The sequence below is a fragment of the Aplysia californica genome, unplaced genomic scaffold, assembly GCF_000002075.1.
Source record: "Aplysia californica isolate F4 #8 unplaced genomic scaffold, AplCal3.0 scaffold00410, whole genome shotgun sequence".
Taxonomy (NCBI): domain Eukaryota; kingdom Metazoa; phylum Mollusca; class Gastropoda; order Aplysiida; family Aplysiidae; genus Aplysia; species Aplysia californica.
In genome coordinates this window covers 191,909-200,084 of record NW_004797680.1, presented here as the reverse complement: position 1 = coordinate 200,084, position 8,176 = coordinate 191,909, and positions in this window count along the sequence as shown.

Here is an 8,176-nt window from a genome sequence, read left to right as displayed (position 1 = left end):
TTCGACATGTAGAATTCATTAGTGGAATAAAAAAATTTCCCGCCAAAATGAAAAAATGCGTTTTGTCAGATCACGGCAGCATATATATTATAATATAATATAATAGCCTGTGTATCCGTTCTATGAACGGGAAAATAATGTTTTGTATACCATACTGCAGTAATTTAAACCGTTATTTGATTAAAACAGGGTGGTTCTATTCTATACTTTGGAAAAAAATGAATTTTCAAAAGTGAAACTCACCTAAGACTGATGTACTCGTATATAATAAATTTTGGGTGCCAAGATGTGAACAGCATCTCCGATTCGGGGCGTGGCTACCTACAACAATTCCATGTGAAAATACTGTGCATGTGAGATCTAGGTTGCTTGCAATACAACTTTCTGTCCTATATTTCTTACATCACCGTCTGCTGAAACAAAAACAGCGTCACGTAGCTCTCAGTAGTTGTCGGCTCTCAATTATCCCTGCTCTGGCCTGAGAAAGTGTAACTGATGCGCGTCAATGTTTGCATAGACATCCACAATAAATTGTTGTAGCAAACGCCTGGCTACGAGAAGATAGTTTCTTTGTCTTGTTAAAAGATAGAATTTATAGTACTGCTGTTGGGTCACTTTTTTGTTCATTTTCACAGTTAGTCATTTTCTGTTGGGAATAGTAAGGGACGTTGCAGTGGATCGTATGCTGGGTGCAGTTCGCAGATTCGTTTCGAGCTATTATTTTGGTGACAGATTAGAATATCACAATGCCAAACTGGTTTATTTGACATAAGAATGGCAAGTTCTTTACAGGACGGTGCATTGTAACGCCTCTCGTGCTCACCGAGTGGTCATTTTAAGTCTATTTTGAGTTGCATTTGGTATGCAGCCTTTATTTCTAAATAGTTCAATTGCGTTTGAGGATTCACTCCTTGCCGGAAAGGGTAAGCTCATCGTGTTTGCATGGCTACCTAGCCATGAAGGCATCCGAGTAAACGAGCAGGATGATCTTCAAGCGAAGTAATTCTTTTCCTCCCTTTTGGAATTAATAGAGAACAGAGAACACCATCCCACAGACTGAAAATACGGTAACAAAAAAACTATACTTCCAGGCTGTGTGTGTTTGTGGGGGGGGGGGGGGAGACAAAAGACCTAAAAAGTGAAAATGGACTATTGGCCAAATTAGGACTTCGAAAACCTTTAGGTCTCTCCAGAAAAGACGAAGTCATTTTGACAAAATTACGTATTGGACATACCTTTATGACAAACGAATACCTCTTTCAGGGATGTGAAAAACCATTATGTGCCGGAAGCAATGTTTACCTTACGAACAGGCACATCCTTATAGAATGGCCAGACTTTGGAGAGACCCGAAGGGAATATTCTTAAAGCAAAAATTCAGAGAATTTGTTCCCCGTCGTTGGCCCCTGCAGACTCCTCAAATGTACAAAGATCATTAGTCTTTATTATAAAATGAAGTAAGTACTATTTAAAACGTAAAAAAACGACTGTTTTTACCATAGAATTGCTATCATACAATTTGAATTTCAACCATAAAGTAAAAGCAAGCCGTGCTGTAAAGTAACGTGAAAACAACCAACTTGAGTCTCGCGAGCTCATGTGACTTTACGTACGTGTAGTTGTGAGCGCCGTAAAATTCTTTCCAATCTGAAATTAAACATCCTTTTTCTTCAGCCAAATGTAGACTTGTAGAAGTTGAGTAGAAGAAACTGAGCCGAGAAAATGTTCTAGAAACGGACAAAATATAATATGTGTAAACAAAAAAAGAATTTTGAACAACTGAAGAACGGCATTTGATCCTTGGAACAACTTGCTGAAGTTTATTATAGGCCTATTATTAGGCACGCTCACCCTATACGGTTGCTTTTAAGGACAAGCAGGCTAACCCAGATTTCGGGAGTTGCCAGAAATCTTGACCTACACCAAAAGTGGGCAATGAATAAGGGTGCAAAAACATTCCCTTTGATTTTTTCAAAACAGCATTTTTCGGGATAGGCCCCTTGTGCTTAAAAGCGATCATACATGAACGGAAGAACAGAAAATTAATGCCTCTGCCAAACACAATTCGCTAAATCGTGCCTGAGGGATATATGTACAACAGATAGAACGACAAGAAAATATTAAAGCCATATAAAGTATAAAGTACAATAAATCCAATTGCAAAAGTAAATTTACATTTCTGACTGGGCTCCGCCTCCTTACAGTGAACTAATAGTTTTGACGTGTCTTTGATTATAAGAACTTTAGAAAGAATTATAAATGACTGAGTTTATCTCTCTCTCTCTCTCTCTCTCTCTCTCTCTCTCTCTCTCTCTCTCTCTATCTATCTCTCTTTCTCTCTCTCTCTCTCTCTCTCTCTCTCTCTCTGTGTGTGTGTGTGTGTGTGTGTGTGTGTGTGTGTGTGTGTGTGTCTGTATGTGTGGGTTGGTGTGAGCCTGCGTGTTTGCATAAGTTGTCTATATGTGTGAATGTAAAATTGCGCAAACATATTACCTTATTTATCAAGTGTGTGTGTGTGTGTGTGTGTGTGTGTGTGTGTGTGTGTGTGAGAGAGAGAGAGAGAGAGAGAGAGAGAGAGAGAGAGAGAGTGTGTGTGTGTGTGTGTGTGTGTGTGTGTGTGTGTGTGTGTGTGTATGTGTGTGTACAAAACGTGTTTAATTGTACAGTGTGCGCATTTGTGCTCCTGGTTATCTTGGTAGGGAAAAACAATTACGTGATTAAAATACTCTACATTTTTTGGGGCGCGGGAAGGGGAGGGCTGTCCCGTTTCTAATAAGTACTTTAAAGAATGTAATATCCATGAACATTTTCTGTAGAAATTGGATAGTATCATTTGTAATGACAGGCAAGCGCATTACTTCTCAAAATGTCACACGATATCATTCTTATCAATAATATAAGTGTCTCTCAGTTCGTCTGCGCCCTCAGAGAAGTAAAACGAATTACTTTTACTTATGTTTAAATAACCTTTAACTGGTACATTTTGAAATAGGTTTTCTCAAAATGCTCAATTTGGAAACAACTGAAACTCGTTTCAAAAGGACTATCAACGAAGCACGTCAGTTGACGAAGCAGAAAATAATTAGCGTTTGATTGGTTGTAATGAGAGTGAAGCCAATTATTGCCGAGAACGGCATTGGGGATATATGTTTCGATCGTTTACACACTCGCTCTGAATTCTCTTGAGCTCTTCTTAAGAAATTTTTGTTGCTACAAAAAATCTTTAACAAATTGCCGTCATTTCAGTTGATGTTAAGATTTTCATATGGAAAAAGCCAGTAGACAAATATCTCCCGTGCTCCTTCGCTTGAAAAAATCGCATAATTTTCCACGTAAATGTCACTTACCTTGCTTTCTTTGTACTGCACATGAGCAGCAACAGAAGACTATCTAGATCTAGATATTGGCTCATGATGATAAAAATAACAATATATTAGACTCACTAAGCAAACGCCTTCACTGGTCGCCAATGTTTTCCAGTGTGTTTCTTGTTGTGTTGCACCCGTCAGCCACAGTCGAAGTCCCAACTAAATAAGGAAAAAGACTGCACGAAATGACATTGTCGATTCTTAAGTTCATCTACTCATAGTTAACTTTGTTTGCGTATATACTAGGCAATCTGAGGTGGAGACCGGACCGCCTTAACGTCGCTCCAATTCGTCGCTTTCATTAAATTCGTTGTGGTTTCTTTCCCGGCCCACAAACACATAATATAATCAACACATAGAAGTTAGCAGAGACACATTGGAAGACTATAAGGTGCTATTTGATGGAGTAGAGAGCAGCACATTCAAACAATATGATCGTATAGTTTGGGGAGAAAAATCACATCAACACAATACATATCATATAGTGCGGGAATAAAAAGAGAGACAAAAAGGAAGGGGAAAAATATCCATCAACACAATAATGCCAATATAGTGGTAGGACAGACAGATAGCTACATGTACAAATAACATAGAGAAAGACAAGACGTAGGACGTACCTTTGTCGCCCTCCAACCACCCAATACAGGAGGTCTCGATCACAACCGACTCATGACCATGAACCTGACCACCGTGTTCCCCCCAGCCCATAACGTCATGAGTCGTGACCCGGTGAGCGATGAGCTGCGAGCGTCCATGACAATCGCCTTCTCGTTGTGTCTTCACACCAGCATCATCACCACGGGATGCGTCACCAACGTCATCAACGCCATCATCTTCCTCAGACTGGGACTGTCCGACAGCATCTCCGTCTCCTTTTTCTTCTTGTCAATCTCAGACTTCGTCATTCTCTTCCAGAATCTTCTCGCACGCGTGTTTGCGATCCTGGACTCGTACCTCGGCGTCAAGTTTGGAACGTTGGACATCCGAAGTCTGGGGTTTTTGTTAACAACATTTGCCAGCGTCCCTTACGACATAACGGTCTGCATCACGCTGTATACAGCTGTACAGAAATGCTGTTGCGTCGTGTTCCCCTTTCAGTTTAACCGAGTGTTTACTCGGAGCCGCAGCATTTTCATCAACATCTTTATCTACCTTGTTGTCGTCTGTTATCACATACCTGCGATCGCCAGCCAACACCTGAGACTAGTACGGAACCCCTCCAGCAACTCTACAAAACTCTCCGTCTGGTTTTCCCCCGACAGAAATCGAAACGTCGCAACGCTCGGCGTTCTCCGAAATGTCGTGATTACCACGGCAGAAATTGTCGTCTCTTTCTGTGTGATCGTTTTCGCTTACAAGCTGAAGGCATCTTCTCAGTTCCATTCGACACATGCTATGAAAGAAGATGCTGCCGAACGTGAGACCGAAAAAAAGGACAAAACTCCTGGAAATAAAACAGACACCGAGTCGAAAAAGAAAACTGGACAAAACGGACATCAAACGAGCAGTGGGGAAGGAAAAGTTGGATCATCGCGTAAGAATCAAACAAGTAAAGAAGTCCGCGCTACACAAGCCGTCACAATGGTGTCCACTCTGTTCGTCTCGTGCACTTTGACCTCTGTGGTCATCATCTACATCAGCTTGCTGTACCCGGCGTACTCCCCGAGGGGAGAGTTGGTAAACTTGTATTTCCTCACCGTCCACGTCCGCCTCACTCTCATCTTCGCCTGGCTCTCTCTGAATATCGTCTTTTACAGCACCTACAACACCAGATTCCGGAACGAGCTGTTCAAAATCTTCTGTCTTAGGAGTCAGTAGTGACTCAATAATAACTCAGCAATGATTAACAGTGACTCAACAGTGATTTAACGGTAACTCAGCAGTGACTCAACAGTGATTTAACGGTGACTCAGCAGTGACTCAACAGTGATTTAACGGTGACTCAAAAGTAACTCTACAATGATTCAACAGTGACACTCAGCAGTGACTCTACAGAGACCACCTCCCCCCCCCCACCCCCTACCCCCCCAACCCCGCCCCCAAGGCCATTACAAATGACTTTCAGTTCTCTTTTTACGAAATCATTGACATAAACATCATCACTGACTTTTAGTTTTACAACACATGTACTTGTAGCATAATTGGCTATACCGTGGGGTCCCAAAAAAACCTTGAAAAAAGTATTCACCCAATCTTGCACTACCCAATCATGCAGCGTACCAATTTAAAGCTAAATCAATTCTGCATCTCCTGACATATTAATCGGGACTTTACGTTAAATTTACTCATTATTATTTTGTTGACTAGCCGTTGATTTCGTGTAAAACACCAACCCCTTTTTTTAAAGGCAAAACTGTGTTAGATTTTTTACATAATCATCTGTCATTGAGGAACAGAGACGACAAAACTGCCATATTATGGGGGGGGGGGGCAGGGGGGGTCTGGAATGAACAAAACCCCTCTTGTGAGAATCAACGGATGACTTCGTTTAGAAGACTTCATTACGGAAGTGCTCGAACGTCACGTCGTATCCTTATTTTCGTCTGGGTATCATTCAAGTAGACATCTTTATGCATGCCAAAGCACCTTTTCACAGGGCCAAGGCGTTTAGACAGTTCTTGGAAAAGAACACCATTCCAACAAGGGAGTAGCCAACAGTAAATAGCCTCGATGTGAATCCAAATATTCATTTCGAGTCTAGAGAAACAGCGGCTGTTTTAGTAAACATTTCACCGCACTTGCAAAACAATATAGGTCATATAAGTGCGGAAGATTAGAGGCGTTCCAAGAGAGTAAAAACAAACACAGTCGGAAAATTAATAAACATTTCTACAACCAGCGTTCGTGGTCTTAAAAATAAGGCTCCAAGCTCTTCGTTGCAACATACAAAAGACGCTAGTTCGGTTCCTATTAATTAAAAGAAGTCTCTCTCTCTCTCTATATATATATATATATATACATGTATACAGTTGACTAGCCCTGTTTTTCTGTTGGGGTGCTGTCGTCCATTAAACCCACGCTGGTTCTGGCAGGCAAAATTGAAGCAGCCCGCCTCCTTTATTATCTAAATTGTGTCGAAGGTGAAGCCAGTACGAGTAGTCACTTGTCCGACAGACGTATGGAGATTTATTTTGGGAATTGTGTGAAGCCTACATGAAATATGATCTCTTAACAGGTATTTTGTCCACAGCATCCTCTCCACTTCAATCAGAGTCTGTTTCCGTTAACATTCTACATCCTACAACTGATTTATTTCTCACTTTGCCCAGCACCATCAAAATGACGCCATCTGATTGGTATAACGTTGAGCTCGTGATGTGCTAGCTGTAATCAACACAAAGTTAATATTGATAAAGTTAGTTTTGTGGGTGGTAGACTGTACATTGTTACTTTTTTATAGTGGCAATTCACTTCCCCCTAAGACATTCCGAAATTCTACATGTCAAAGAGTATGTTCAGGAAAGTTATCTAACACACAATGATATCGTAATATACTTCCAGAATGCAAATAGGAGAAACGGTTACATGCGTGTTGATAATTCTGTTGATGCTGATGTTGTTGTTGTTGATGATCTAGCATCTGCGTTTGTCGCGGCCACGACCCACGAATTGCGGAAGCGATTTTGGGCATTTTTTGGTCTGCGAATCGAGGCCCCGATTTTTGCATTTTAAAAAAGAAAAGAAAAAAAGAAAAAAAAAATCACGGCCGGGGAATAAGAAATCCAAACAAAAAACGAGGTATAAAAATCGAAAAAAAAGAAGAAATCGAACCACTTTACTTTTCGAAAGAAAGTTTATTTTCACTTCCGCTTTATTCAATTTGTTGATGTGTTATTATTATTTTTCTTGTTATTGTTCTGATGTGTTATTTTTCTATTTTTTATGTTCATATGGTGTAATGTCATTGCATTTGATGCTGTTCCTACCTTTTAAAAAATATATATAAATGTGTTATGTAAGAGCATGTCTCCATGAAAACCGAATACATGTACTGACACTGGCAGGTCCCTTATCCCTTGTGTGTGATTCCATAGAATATCCTGTACTTTTTAAAAAAATTGCACACGTTTTGGGTTAAAACGGCTTATCTTTGGATAGGTGTACACACGCCCTTATTTATTAATTTTTATGGTTGTTTATATGGTGTTCTGATATTGATTTCATTCTGTTGTGAAACCTTTATTTTTCACGTTTTTATACTGTGTGGCTACAAGTGATATTCTGGGTGCTTAAAAAAGAGCACAAGAAATTCTGGTGCTTTGGACTAAGTTACCTCTATCAACATATTGCTATACACTATACGTTGTCACAGAGAGTTAAAAGCTTGAAAATTAATTAAACTTTTATGGCAACTCTTGCCATTTTTTTGTGGCAACTTTTGGATAAAAAAGGCAACAAACGCAGATGCTAAGATGATGCAAGTGTTGTTGTTGATGATGTTGTTATGGCATTGACGTGCATAAAGAATATAATTCGTGATTAGATATTGACGAGTAAAAAACGTCTCCTAAAACGATTAAGAGAAAGAAACAATACATGTATTAACTTTCAGTGTTTCTTTGAGTTAGTGTTTGTCCAATGTGTTAGTGTTAGTCTCATCTTCCTTTGCTCCATTACAATTCCAGACATAAATGATCTATTTCGTCCAGATAGAAATGATCTATTTCGTCCAGACATAGATGATCTATTTCGTCTAGATATAAATGATCTATTTCGTCCAGACATAAATGATCTATTTCGAAAGTAAAGAACTGGTCCAGTGTTGACGAAGAGAGAGAAAGAGAGAGAGAGAGAGAGAGAGAGAGAGA